Below are 12,162 nucleotides of genomic sequence, written 5' to 3'. Positions count from 1 at the left end.
TCTGCGCCGAACTACGGATCCAATTCAAGACTATCATTGAGTCTGTCCACATATGTAGATGGTTTTTGCTGATCTTTAGAGCCTTTAACAGATCATGGGCTAGCCTGGCTCCTATCAAGGCTCCCATTAGCTCCAGTCGAGGAAGCGTCATTTTCTTTAGTGGTGCAACTCTGGACTTTGAGGCTACCAGAGTTTAAATCATTTCTGCATTCTGACTCTTGCATTGCAGATATGCAACTGCACAGTAATCTCTTTCACTCACATCGCGAAAGACATGAAGTCTCACTGTCTCTTGCTGATTTGTCAAGATGTGATACCGTCTAGGTATGGCCACAAGATGTAGCTGTTGCAACTCATCACACCACTGCTTCCATTTGTGGGCTAAATCTGGGGGTAGTTCTTCATCCCACTTGAGACCTCGCTCCCACATTTCCTGGAACGGACATTTTACACGGATAGTATAGGGTGTTAGGAAACCTATTGGATCAAAGATACATGATGATATTTGAAGAACACTCCTCTTAGTACTCTCTTTCCTTTCCAGAACATCCAGCACTTGCCGCAAGTCGAACACAAAGTCATCATGGTCTTGCCTCCATATCAATGACAACACTTTCAATGCAATGTTGTGTGTCTCTGAATCTGCTGGGTTCTCCATCCGGTCTTTTATCCATCTCATTCTAAGGTCAGAGGAGTTGGTCGTCCATTTCCGTAGCTCCATTCCTGCAGCAGACAAGATGGTCTTTGCTTGTGCTGAGATAAAACAAGCTTCATCCACATCAGGAAAGCTCGCAATGAGATCATCTTCATAAAGTAATTCCCAGAGTAGTGCTACAGTTGTTGGCTGTTCAGATTCATACTATTTGAGATGGGTTCTAATTGTCACTGCCAACAGAAAGGGTCTAGATGCAACTCCAAACACAACTCTGAAAGGGAGCCTCGCATCATGAGAATGAACAGAGTTCTGTGTTGAGGGATTGTTGGTCCATAAGAACCTCACAACGTCTCTGAACCTCTCTTTCAATCCTATTTGCAGAAAAGCCTTTGCAATTTCAGCTGTGAAGGTGACCTTGTGAAGGTGGAACATAATAATAAGCACATTCAGTCTGGGTTTAAGTTGGGTTCAATAAGCAAACAGTCATTGAGGGAGGGCGAACCCTCTTCGTGAGAAGACACATCAAACACAGTTCTCAATTTGGTTGTTTCCTTATCGTCTCAGATTACTGGATGGTCTGGCATGTAATACTCCACAGTGCTGGCCTGCTCTACAGTTGATATGTCCTTTACCTCTTCACATCTCTTGCTGCAGAGATTCTTGAATCACATCATTGTATCTCTCGTAGAGCAGATACAATGATGACTAAAGACACTAAAAATGCTCTGTTGATTTTGGTCACACAAATAAGTGTTATACATCAATCGAAACTGTTAAGTGTCTACTTTTTTTTTTGAGTACACTCACGATTACAACAAAACTTTGTGGTTTTGGGGAAAAAAGAAAACAAACAGGGTGCGCTGTCTGTCTTCTCCGCGATATATTTATAGTAACGCGTCACTAAAATGAAGTGTAACTCAGCAAATACTCAACACAGAAACATGAGAGTTATATCTATAGAAAGCCTAAAGTGTCTGCTTTCAACTGAAGTAAGTGTTGCCGAAAACAAATGTTCTGTGATAAAGTAATCCGTATGAAACCGACACGATGTTCAGTCTGTCCAGTCTAACTCATTATTTCTAATGTGATCCCGCCCCCTCGTGTTCACATGTAAATAACCACGTGACGCGCGCGCGCGCGCTTGGAGACGCCCAACAACAAACACACAGTCACGAGACTCCTTCATCTCTGCTGCTGTTAGTTTCTGGAAGAAGACGCGCTGAGTAAAGGCTGGATTTACCTCAGAATAAGAGCCAAGAGTTCTTCCAGAATACATCGATCGATCTGATAAGTAAGTAAATGCTTCTTTTTTGCATTAGTTAGCGTGTTATTGTGACAAACCTGAACGCGTTTAGTTGGGTTTTCCCCAAACGACAACATGATGAATGCTACGCATCTAAGAATGTTTAATGTTCACAAATAGATTTAATATTGTGCTAAACAATAACAATTAGTTTCTCAGATATAAAATATCCTTTTTTTAATGGTACAAAGTACATCCTTTTGTAGTTCACAGCATACGTGAGTCTATGGCTGCAGAATCATAACAGCTTCTATAAAATCATGCATACTAGACTATATGACTGCAAAATCAGTTGTTTTTTCCCAAACTGTAATTCCAGACTACAGTGTTTGAATATGATGGACAATTCATTGTATTTCAATTTCTTACGGCACGATGTTGTTTTCATGCTCTATATAAAACAATAATATGAGAGTATATTGTAACATGATGAATGCTACGAGTCTAAGTATGTTTACAACATGTTTATTATTAATAGTCTTCTCTGTTCAAAAATAGATTTAAATAACATGCCAAACAATAATAAATAGTTTCTCAGATATAAAATATTTTTTATAGTACAAATTACATCCTTTTGTGGTTCACAGCATACATGAGTCTATGGCTGCAGAATCATAACAGCTTCTATAAAATCATGCATACTAGACTATATGACTACAAAATCATAGTTGTTTTTTTGGGGGGTTTTTTTCCCCAAACTGTTGTTTTCATGCTCTATATAAAACAATAAAAGTAATATGAGAGTACATTGTAACATGATGAATGCTACGAGTCTAAGTATGTTTACAACATGTTTATTATTAATAGCCTACTCTGTTCAAAAATAGATTTAAATAACGTGCTAAACAATAATAATTAGTTTCTCAGATATAAAATGTATTTTTTTGTGTACGATAGTACAAAGCATGCATGAGTCTATGCTCAAAAATGTTTTTGGTTGTTTGTATTTTATTGAATCAGGTACCTGAACCACAGATGAATCCTGATGACTTTCTTCAAGATGTTTTCCTCTGAGAGCGCTGTACCAACATCAGATGGTCAACTACACTGATATTCTATGGTAAAACAAGATCCTTGACTACTGATTATGTTTTTTTCTTCTTGAATCCATGGAAATAAGTAAATGTTGTTGAACAGAATCTGTTGCAGGAACGACTCAAAGTCTGTTCACATCTCTGTGGTTAGATCAGTGTGCACAATAATGTGTCTTTGACCTTCATTATGTATGCTTTGATTATACTGTGTTGTAAATAAAATACAAATAATTTAAAAACCCCATTTTTTCAGTCTCCTCACACTCTCTGTGTTACCTGCCTCAGTCACAGTCACACTGATGGCCCATTAGCAGCTTTAGGGGAGGGCCCTTTGTCTCTCAGGTGAGAACCACTTAATATTCAAGGCTATTACCACTCCCTCGCATATACGCTTTCTATCACAAAACATGTCTTTAAAAATTTAAATCAATATATTGTTTTCTGTAAATGAGTAAGCTGAATGATTTTCACATAATTGTGAAGTAAATATTCTAGCCTAGAAGACTGATTACACAAAAGTCTTATTCAGGACGATTTAGTGTGGCTTTTATGCCTTATTTCAGCTACATTTTTTTCCCCAAAACTTTCTAACCACGCATAATATTTTTTTTCTAACAAATGCAAACATGTACATCCACCTTGGTCACATATTATTGTAGCATAGTTTGTGCTGAATACAAAAAAAATACATGTTGGTCAATAGTATATTATAAGTAGCTGAAATAAGCACAAATATCAGGGCATGTCAACACATCTCAAGGGCCCCAAAATTACCTCAGACCTCAGAGGGTTAAGTTCTGATGCGTCGCTGCCATGTTTCCACCGCAACTCCTTTAGGTAGCATCCATCTTTAAAGCTCACTGTCTTTTCAAATATCTCTAGTGCTTCAGCTTCTCCTACACTAGGTGTTTTGCCATGGACGATGCCGAGAGATTCAATTTCCCAAAACGCGTGTAACTGCTTTCAGATCTGATTGTCTTCTGCTACACTAATGTGCACACATGTGGTTTCTTTTTCACTTGAGTTTGAAACAAAACCTTGAATGGCCCAACCAAAGACTCTGTCCAGAGACACAAGGGAATCAGTTAATCTCTATCTTACCAGATAAAACCTTCCAGTAGAAGTCTGCTCCAATAAGCACTAGAAGTGACTTACTTGAGACTTACTTAGTCTCACCTTTACTTGTCTTTACCCAGAGTGCAGTTTCATAACTCTGTCTTATCAGTTATCATTACCTAGTGACTAAATTAAGTCACACAGTTTTACCACCAATGACTAGATTATGCAACAGCATTCTGGCTGAGCAGCAGAACCAAACCTCTCCCCCCACACTTGACTAGGAAGGAGTAAAAGATCCCGTCTCCGTAACCCCTTATCTAAGATAAAACAATGTTAAAGCATGAGCGTGCAATTGGTTCAGCGCTTGCCTGTGGTTGTCACAGTGATGTATAATATAATAGTAGTAAACATCAAAACATAAAAATTGCAACATCACAAAAAAATTGCATAGTTGATCTCCAGCCTAGACACTTTGAGCATCGTAGAGGGCCACCCTTGGGCAGAGGTTAGGTTAGCACTTACACCCAGGGTATGGTTCATCTTTATACCTATTCTTCGTCCTCGGTTGAGATACTAGAGTCTCCGTCATTTGTCAATGTTCGTGACTTCCAGTTGGGTGTATAAGACCAGTCCTAGTATCGTGCATTTTGATTACTCTTCAAATTCCATTTCTCATCATCTTGACATCTTAGAATTTCCATTTGCCTAGCTGTGGCTTTGACAACTAGTGACCTCAGTATAGGAAGTACACAGCAACACAGTAATCCTCCTATCAATACTGCAACTCCTAAAAACATTCCTAATTTAGCTAACGATGCTCCCCATGCACTTTAGATCCAACCAGTCCCACATTTGATGATCGGTCCCAGCGTTAGTTTTAAGTTAAATTCTTAGATTTTTCAATTTGGTCATTACTTCAGTGAATGCTCCTTCTGGAGCATTATTATTTGGTATAAAAGTACAGCATTGATCCCCAAACATAACACTCTGTAACGGGGCGAACAAGACGTGAGACATGCGGATCCATGTGCAAGCTTTTGGTACTGCAGTCTCATATTTTTACCAGAGTAAACGTCCGGTGTGGTCTGGCCGGAAGTTATTGCACTTTACAGGGCTTCCCCAGGGGGTTGCAAGGTCTGCAAGAACCAAGGAGTAGCAGGTTGAGCATTGGTTATTTTACTTCAAGTTAAGACGCAGGTGTCTTTGGCAGTCACTCTGGTTGACAACAGGACCTCACAGGAAACTTGTGCACTTGCTTGCGAAGGCCGGTCTGGTGTGTGCTCGGTGAATGCCTTGAAGCATGTGAGGCTTCAGGCCATGTCCTCATGGCTGGCTGTGAGAGTTTCCCGTGACCTTGGTGACCTGACAGTCTGTCTGGGTGACCTGTCTGGCTGGAGTGGCAGGGGTTCTCGCACTACAGCCCGGGGTTTCGGCTGTCTCAATTTCAGAAAAGGGTCAATGTGACCCAGCAGCTTTTTATGACTGAGAAGGTGGTATGCATGTATGACTGCATGTTCAGTGCACACCTTTGGGCCTTAAGAGTTCAGTTCTGTTTCTGAGCATCAGCTTGGGGTCTGCCAAAGTATTGAAAGTGACATAAAAGTTGGATTTACTCCAGTGTCACCAGAGCTCTAAGTCTCACCTTGTTTTCCAACATGCTGTTTCCTGGTTTCCCTTCTTTTCAATTGGGTTCCTCAGGAGTCCTAGTACCGGGTTTGTGTGGTGACCGGTATGCTGACAGGTGTTCGATCATCCTGGATGTGCAGCCATCAGCTTAAGTGGCTGGGTGATGCCATTACTTGGTGATGTGGTTGGTTAGCAGAGATCTGGGTGAGTGTTCAGCTGGCGGGCATTTTGGGCGGTCATCCATTTCAGTTCTCACACTTCTAAGGAGTCTGTACTGTCCATTTTTTTTCCCTTTACGGGGCCTCCTCTGAATGAGCTCCTTTAGAATACTCAATATCTCTACTGTCTCAGATGTAGCCACACTGTTCAGCTCTGAGAAGAGCTGGGACGTGTCAAGAGGGTTTCTGCTGGTGAGATTTCAGGTTTGCTGCTCAGTGTTCTGTCTGGTGCTTGGGACCGGCACCATCACGGCTATGCTGTTCCTGCTGGTTGGGAACTGTGTTGACTTTCTGATGAAGCATCTATCACAGTGATGTGCCTTTCAATATGTAAGGGCAGGAGGAGTCTGGGTCATGGGCTGGTCTAAACTTGAGACTCAATTCTCGCGACCAGCTGAAATGTCAGGCCTGATCTTTGTGACCTGGCAGTGCACTTCAGATGAGTTGGCTGGCTGGAAATGTGAATGTTCCCACACTTGAGGCCAATACTATGAATGCTTAAAGTCCATTGAACTCAAAACCATATGGCAGGTCCATGTTGGTGAAAAGAGAGCCTGTGTCCATTTGGGTTATGTACATGGAGTGTACAGTCTCATGGAGCTGATGGTCAGGTGCAGGGGAGTTGGCCGTGTGTGTATTTTGGCCTGTCGTGGGTGGTCAGCTGTCTGCTGATGTGCTGTTTGGGTGACATGACCATCTGGCGTTAGGATGGATGTCTCTGTGGCAAGAGACCGTTTGCCAAGATCTTGGCATTTCTCTTAGTAGGAGGGCTTTCTGTTATGTTGTTGGTTTCTCATGCCACTCCCAGTTAAAAGGAGTCTGATAGTCTGATATATCCTGTTTGCCCTGCTGGGGAGGCCACTCTCAGGATCAGTTTCTTTTATGTCCTCAGGATCTCTGTTGCTGGCCCGTGTGCTCTCCAGAGTAAGTTCTGGGTACTGTGCAGAGATAGGCAGGATTTTAACAGTCTCTATGGAGGCAGCGCTGTGTTCTCTGTAGGCCATATGGGCTGAGTTCCGCAGATATCAGGTGGTCATTGTGCAGGGGAAGGCCATGGCAATTGGGTGGTGACCCACAATATGATGCAGATTTCGGGAGGAGGGAAGGTTCTGGAGTTGAAGCCTTCCTCCCTTGTGGCCTGTTCTGTTCTGTGGCCATAGACTCAGAGCTGGCTGTAGCAGGCTTCTTGTAGTTTTTGTTATCCGCTTTGACAGTTTCAGACTGCTCGTGCAGCATGTTGTGTGCCTTAAGGCTGGAGGTGTTCCTGATCGGATAGTCTGTTTCATGTGGTCACATTGGGCAGAGTTCAAGCGTAACAGTTCATGTTTTGTAGGCAGGCAGGCAAGTGTGGTGGCCTTCTGCAGTATTTAGTTTAACAGTCGTATTGTCTCTGGCCAGCTTGTTGGGGTCTGTGGGGTCACACGGTGTGTGTGTCTGCAGTGATCCTCTGGAAGGGTCCCTGCCCCACCCCCGCTGTGATTGCTGGCTGGTGAAGTGTGAACAGTGGGCTCTCGTCCCCCCTTCGCAGGTTTGGACTCTTGGCTAGGGGGCCTGGGCCGGCTTGTCGGGGGAAATTCTGTGTTGTGTTTTCCCTTTCTGTTCACCTTGTGGTCTGCAAGCCTATTTCAGTTAATTTGTGACATTGAGTTCACCTTGACTTTGTTGGTTGGTGTTTGAAGTTACCGCGTTGCTGAGCAGAGACTTGGATTTCAACTCAGGCTGTTTGCAGGTGGCATTCACAGGCATTGTTTTGGTTCGCCTGGGTCAGTACTGAGCTTCAGCTTCAGCCTGCTGGAGCCTCTCTGGCTTTTATTCCCGCTGCTCTTTGTGTCTGTGTGGGTTTTGTAGAGGCATACTAAAACTTTCTACTTCCTGTTATAGCTCCCTGACCTCTTAATCTGCTGTCACTTGCTGGTCCAGCTGGTCTGGCAGTTCTGCACACGCTCCCAGTCCTCCGGGCCTCCTTGTGGTGGAAGCATCTTTCGCTCAGCGTTAACCCTCTGGGCCCTGAGGGTGTTTTGGGGGCCTGGAGAACTTTCGACATCCCCTGACATTTGTGCTTTTTTCAGTTGCTTATAAAAATATAAATGGCTAAAGTCTAATAACACTGTAGACAGCACAAACAGGGCTACAATAATATGTTAGCAGCATTTATGTACATTATTGTGTTTTTGAGAAAACAACGTTTATGCGTGGTTAGTGAAAAACTAAAATTTTGAAGTCACTGAAATAAGACCATAAAACACATACAGAACAATTGTTTACAAGACTTTTGAGAACCAGATCTTGTAGGCTAGAATATTTACTTCACAATTATGTGAAAATCATTCTGCTTACTCATTCACAGAAAACAATATATTGATTTAAAGTTTTAAAAGACATGTTTTGTGATTGAAAGCCAATATGCGAGGGAGTGGTAATGGGCTTGAATATTAAGTGATTCTCACCTGAGAGAGAAAGGGCCCTCCCCTAAAGCTGCTAATGGCCCATTAGTGTGACTGTGACTGAGGCAGGTTAGAGAGTGTGAGGAGACTGTTTTTTTTAAATGATTTGTATTTTATTTACAACACAGTATAATCAAAACATACATAATGAAGGTCAAAGACACATTATTGTGCACTGATCTAACCACAGAGATGTGAAGAGACATTGACATGTTCCTGCAACAGATTCTGTTCAACAAGTGAAACAAATAAATCATACCTGATATTTACGTGTTATTTAAGTGTTTCTGCTACTTTCCATGGATTCAAGAAGAAACTTTGAACTTCTGATGTTGCTGCAGCGCTCTCAGGGGAAAACAGTTGGAAGAGACTGAAAGTCAGCAGGATTCATCTGTGGTGCAGGTGTCTGATTAAATAAAATACAAACAACCAAAAAAAGAGAAAAAACATTTGCGAGCATGTTTATATCAGGAGCATATATATATATATATATATATATATAGGTTTTGTAGTCATAGACTCATTCATGCTTTGTATTATCGTAAAAAAAAGACATTTTATTTTTGAGAAACAAATTATTATTGTTTAGCACGCTATTAAAATCTATTTTTGAACAGAGTAGGCTATGCAGAGTAAAATCTATTTTTGAACAGAGTAAACGTGTTTAGCACGTTTAATAACGTGCTAAACAATAATAATTAGTTTCTCAGATATAAAATGTCTTTTTTTTACGATAGTACAAAGCATACGTGAGTCTATGGCTACAAAACCTATATATATATATATAGATATTAACATGCTCCAGATATTAACTCCAGATATTAACATGCTCACAAATGTTTTTTTTTTTTGGTTGTTTGTATTTTATTGAATCAGATACCTGCACCACAGATGAATCCCGCTGACTTTCAATCTCTTCAAACTGTTTTCCTCTGAGAGCGCTGCACCAACATCAGATGTTCAACTACACTGATATTCTATGGTAAAACAAGCTCCTTGACTACTGATTATGTTTGTTTTTTTCTTCTTGAATCCATGGAAAGAAGCAGAAACACTTAACACATGATTTACTTGTTTCACTTATTGAACAGAATCTGTTGCAGGAATGACTCGAAGTCTGTTCACATCTCTGTGGTTAGATCAGTGTGCACAATAATGTGTCTTTGACCTTCATTATGTATGTTTTGATTATACTGTCTTGTATATAAAATACAAAAAAATTAAAAAACTAATTTTTTCAATCTCCTCACATTCTCTCTTACCTGCCTCAAAGTCACAGTCACACTGATGAGCCATTACGCCCCTCCACACGCACACCCCTCCCCTCTGTGCTACCTGATCCCTCCCACCGGGAAACGACCTGAACAACGTCACTCAGTCAAGCAGGAGTAAACATGGAAAATAGCTCAGAGGCACACGTTTGAGGTCACGCACACGCAAGATTAGCAACACATGCAATGTTCTATCGGCTCGAACAGAAAACCGCTAACGTTAGGCCTACTGAAATAGTCAAGCACTTCAAGAAATATAATTACTTTGACCCGTGATAGGCGATGCTGAACGGCTAACATTCCAATGCCGACCGGTAGCATCATGTTGTCAGACTGATAAAAAGCTATTTATGTAATACACCACACCATAAAAGTATAAATAAATGCTTACCTGCTCAACAAAAAGTCAGCCATGTCAGCGTCGGTTTTAAGTCCAAGGTTTCTCTGAGGCTTTGAGTCCGGTGTTCTTCACATTTTTTTTTAATCTCTGCTCTTTCCTCAATTGACTTTCTCTTTCTTCCAACCTTGACTGTTGGGGCGAGCAGGGGCCGCTTGCTGCTGTCTGTTTGTTGGTTTTTCTCCATTGCTGAGTTGATGCTGCCTACTTTCGCGCGAAATTTCATGTCGCAGGAGGGGGCGGGGTGGGGTGCGGTGGGTGGAGATGCGAGTGGAGCAGGGGATTGGATGAGAGAAGTTAACCAATGTAAGCTGTCCGGCCGGACAGCTTACATTGGTCAATTTCTCTGCGGGTGTACACCCAATAGAGTGAATGGATTTTTTTCATTCTTTTTTCTCTTCATATTATTAGGATTGTACTGTAGAACCATAACCAGCATCTAAACGAGGTTATTAATAATGAACAATCTTTGAAATCGTAGACCATAGCTTTAAGGTGTAAAAGCTAAACAGTACAGTTTATTTGTGATTTTGCGGTAAAAGCACGTTTTATTATGTAAAGCGAACAGGGGAGCTCCAGTAAACACACATCCGTCACCAGAGTGGATTTACATAAACCATACAGCTTAAAGACGATTACTAAGTGTATTTAATATGAGACAAGGAACATTTTCTAAAATAATTGCATATGAGCACATTTAACCTGTTAACCTTCACCTCCATTTGTGGCCTCGCAGGTGAAAATAACCTACCTAAATTAAAATGGTAACAGTTTGTGACAAAGTGTGCTTACACAAACAAATTAGGTATCTTTGGAAAGAAGAGACTCTGGGCTTTACTATCTATCATCCAGAGTTGATAATGCTCAAAAAGATAAAAAGTTATATTGAAAAATATTTTTCCACACTGAATGTTTTTTTATTTCATATACAAATACATGAAATAAGTCCTGGAGCAATCCAGAAGTAATGGATCGAAAGCCATGTGTCTCATAAGTTCATATTTCAAATTTGAAGAAGATACCATGAAAAATGAGATTCCTGCAATATTTTTTCTGAAACTATTTATAGTCCCCCCACCCCCCTGTTTGAGGAAAAATAACCACCAAATGGATTGCAGAATTATACAAGCTATTTTAGTCATTATACATGTTCCTGCATAGTTTTTCAATTATAAAATAATAGACAGATTTATTTGAGCACTAAAAAATACAAAAATAATTATTTGAGTAATAAAAAAGGAAAAAAAATAGAAAAAAATGCTTTGTATATAGTATGTATACTGAAGTATTCTTCGTTATTCGTTATTACAATGATAAATATCACTGCCAGACGTGAAGTGATATTGCCAGACATGGTCATAGAGTCAGTAAACACACGCTGATGTGCTTCCATTCAGATTATAATCAAACAGATGGGCCATATAATCAATAATAGCTGATCAATGAATCACAATGATAGCCGTCATAGAGTCGCTAATAAACACGCTGATGTGCGTCCATACATATTATAATCATGCAGACACGGCCACATTCCCCACACAATACACACACACACATATAAAAAATGTAGAAGAAAAAAAAAAACAGTTTTTTATGGATAAAGCAGATCGCTAAGTTACGCCCCGCTCAGATGACAGAAGCGTCATAGCCCGCGTCAGAGCTGGCAGGAGGGAGCGCCAAATTCAAATAATCTATATTCCGCTTTTCTGAGACTTTTTTTTCCGTAGACGGTCTCATTATTTTTGTAAAACCGTATGCTGCAACATCGTTTTGTTTTTTTACCACCAAGACGCTGTTTTTGAGCGTAATTTATTCCATAACGGACGCGAACAATAACTCTCTGAAGAAATGAAACGTAAACAAAGGGATATTCATCCTTATTACAACGTTATTGTTTCGCTGGACTAAAAGTGCTCGCTGGTATGTTGTTCTGTGGACCCTTACCTCTCTAACTAAACTGGGATTTCAGCAGTGGACGCGTTTGTGGCTCGTTATTACAATGATAAAGGTACGTACTGCTTTTTTATTCTGCGTGTTTGGATGTGTACTGCTTACACAAATGTAGCAAATTTGTGCCACTCATTCCTTATAAGCTTTCCATCGAAAAACAGCGATCTGTCGTCGATGCTTAAGGCTTAGACCCTCAGAATGATAT

At 40.7% G+C, this 12,162-nt stretch overlaps 1 protein-coding gene across 1 annotated transcript in view; it reads left to right on the top strand.

Annotated features, from left to right (window-relative positions):
- Positions 1 to 1,854: 1,854 nt before the first annotated feature.
- The window catches only part of LOC306860215 (uncharacterized protein), a 53,542-nt gene continuing 43,234 nt past the window's right edge, over positions 1,855 to 12,162 (top strand). Inside the window, exons 1-2 of the mRNA XM_079401794.1 lie at positions 1,855 to 1,946; positions 2,919 to 3,018. The gene's annotated coding sequence lies outside the window, so the exon portion shown is untranslated. The remainder of the gene's footprint in view (positions 1,947 to 2,918; positions 3,019 to 12,162) is intronic.

The sequence above is a fragment of the Barbus barbus genome (genome assembly GCF_936440315.1).
Source record: "Barbus barbus genome assembly, contig: SUPER_3_unloc_1, whole genome shotgun sequence".
Lineage (NCBI taxonomy): Eukaryota > Metazoa > Chordata > Actinopteri > Cypriniformes > Cyprinidae > Barbus > Barbus barbus.
Note: the sequence above shows the minus strand (reverse complement) of the source record. Positions and strands in the feature narration are given on the sequence as shown.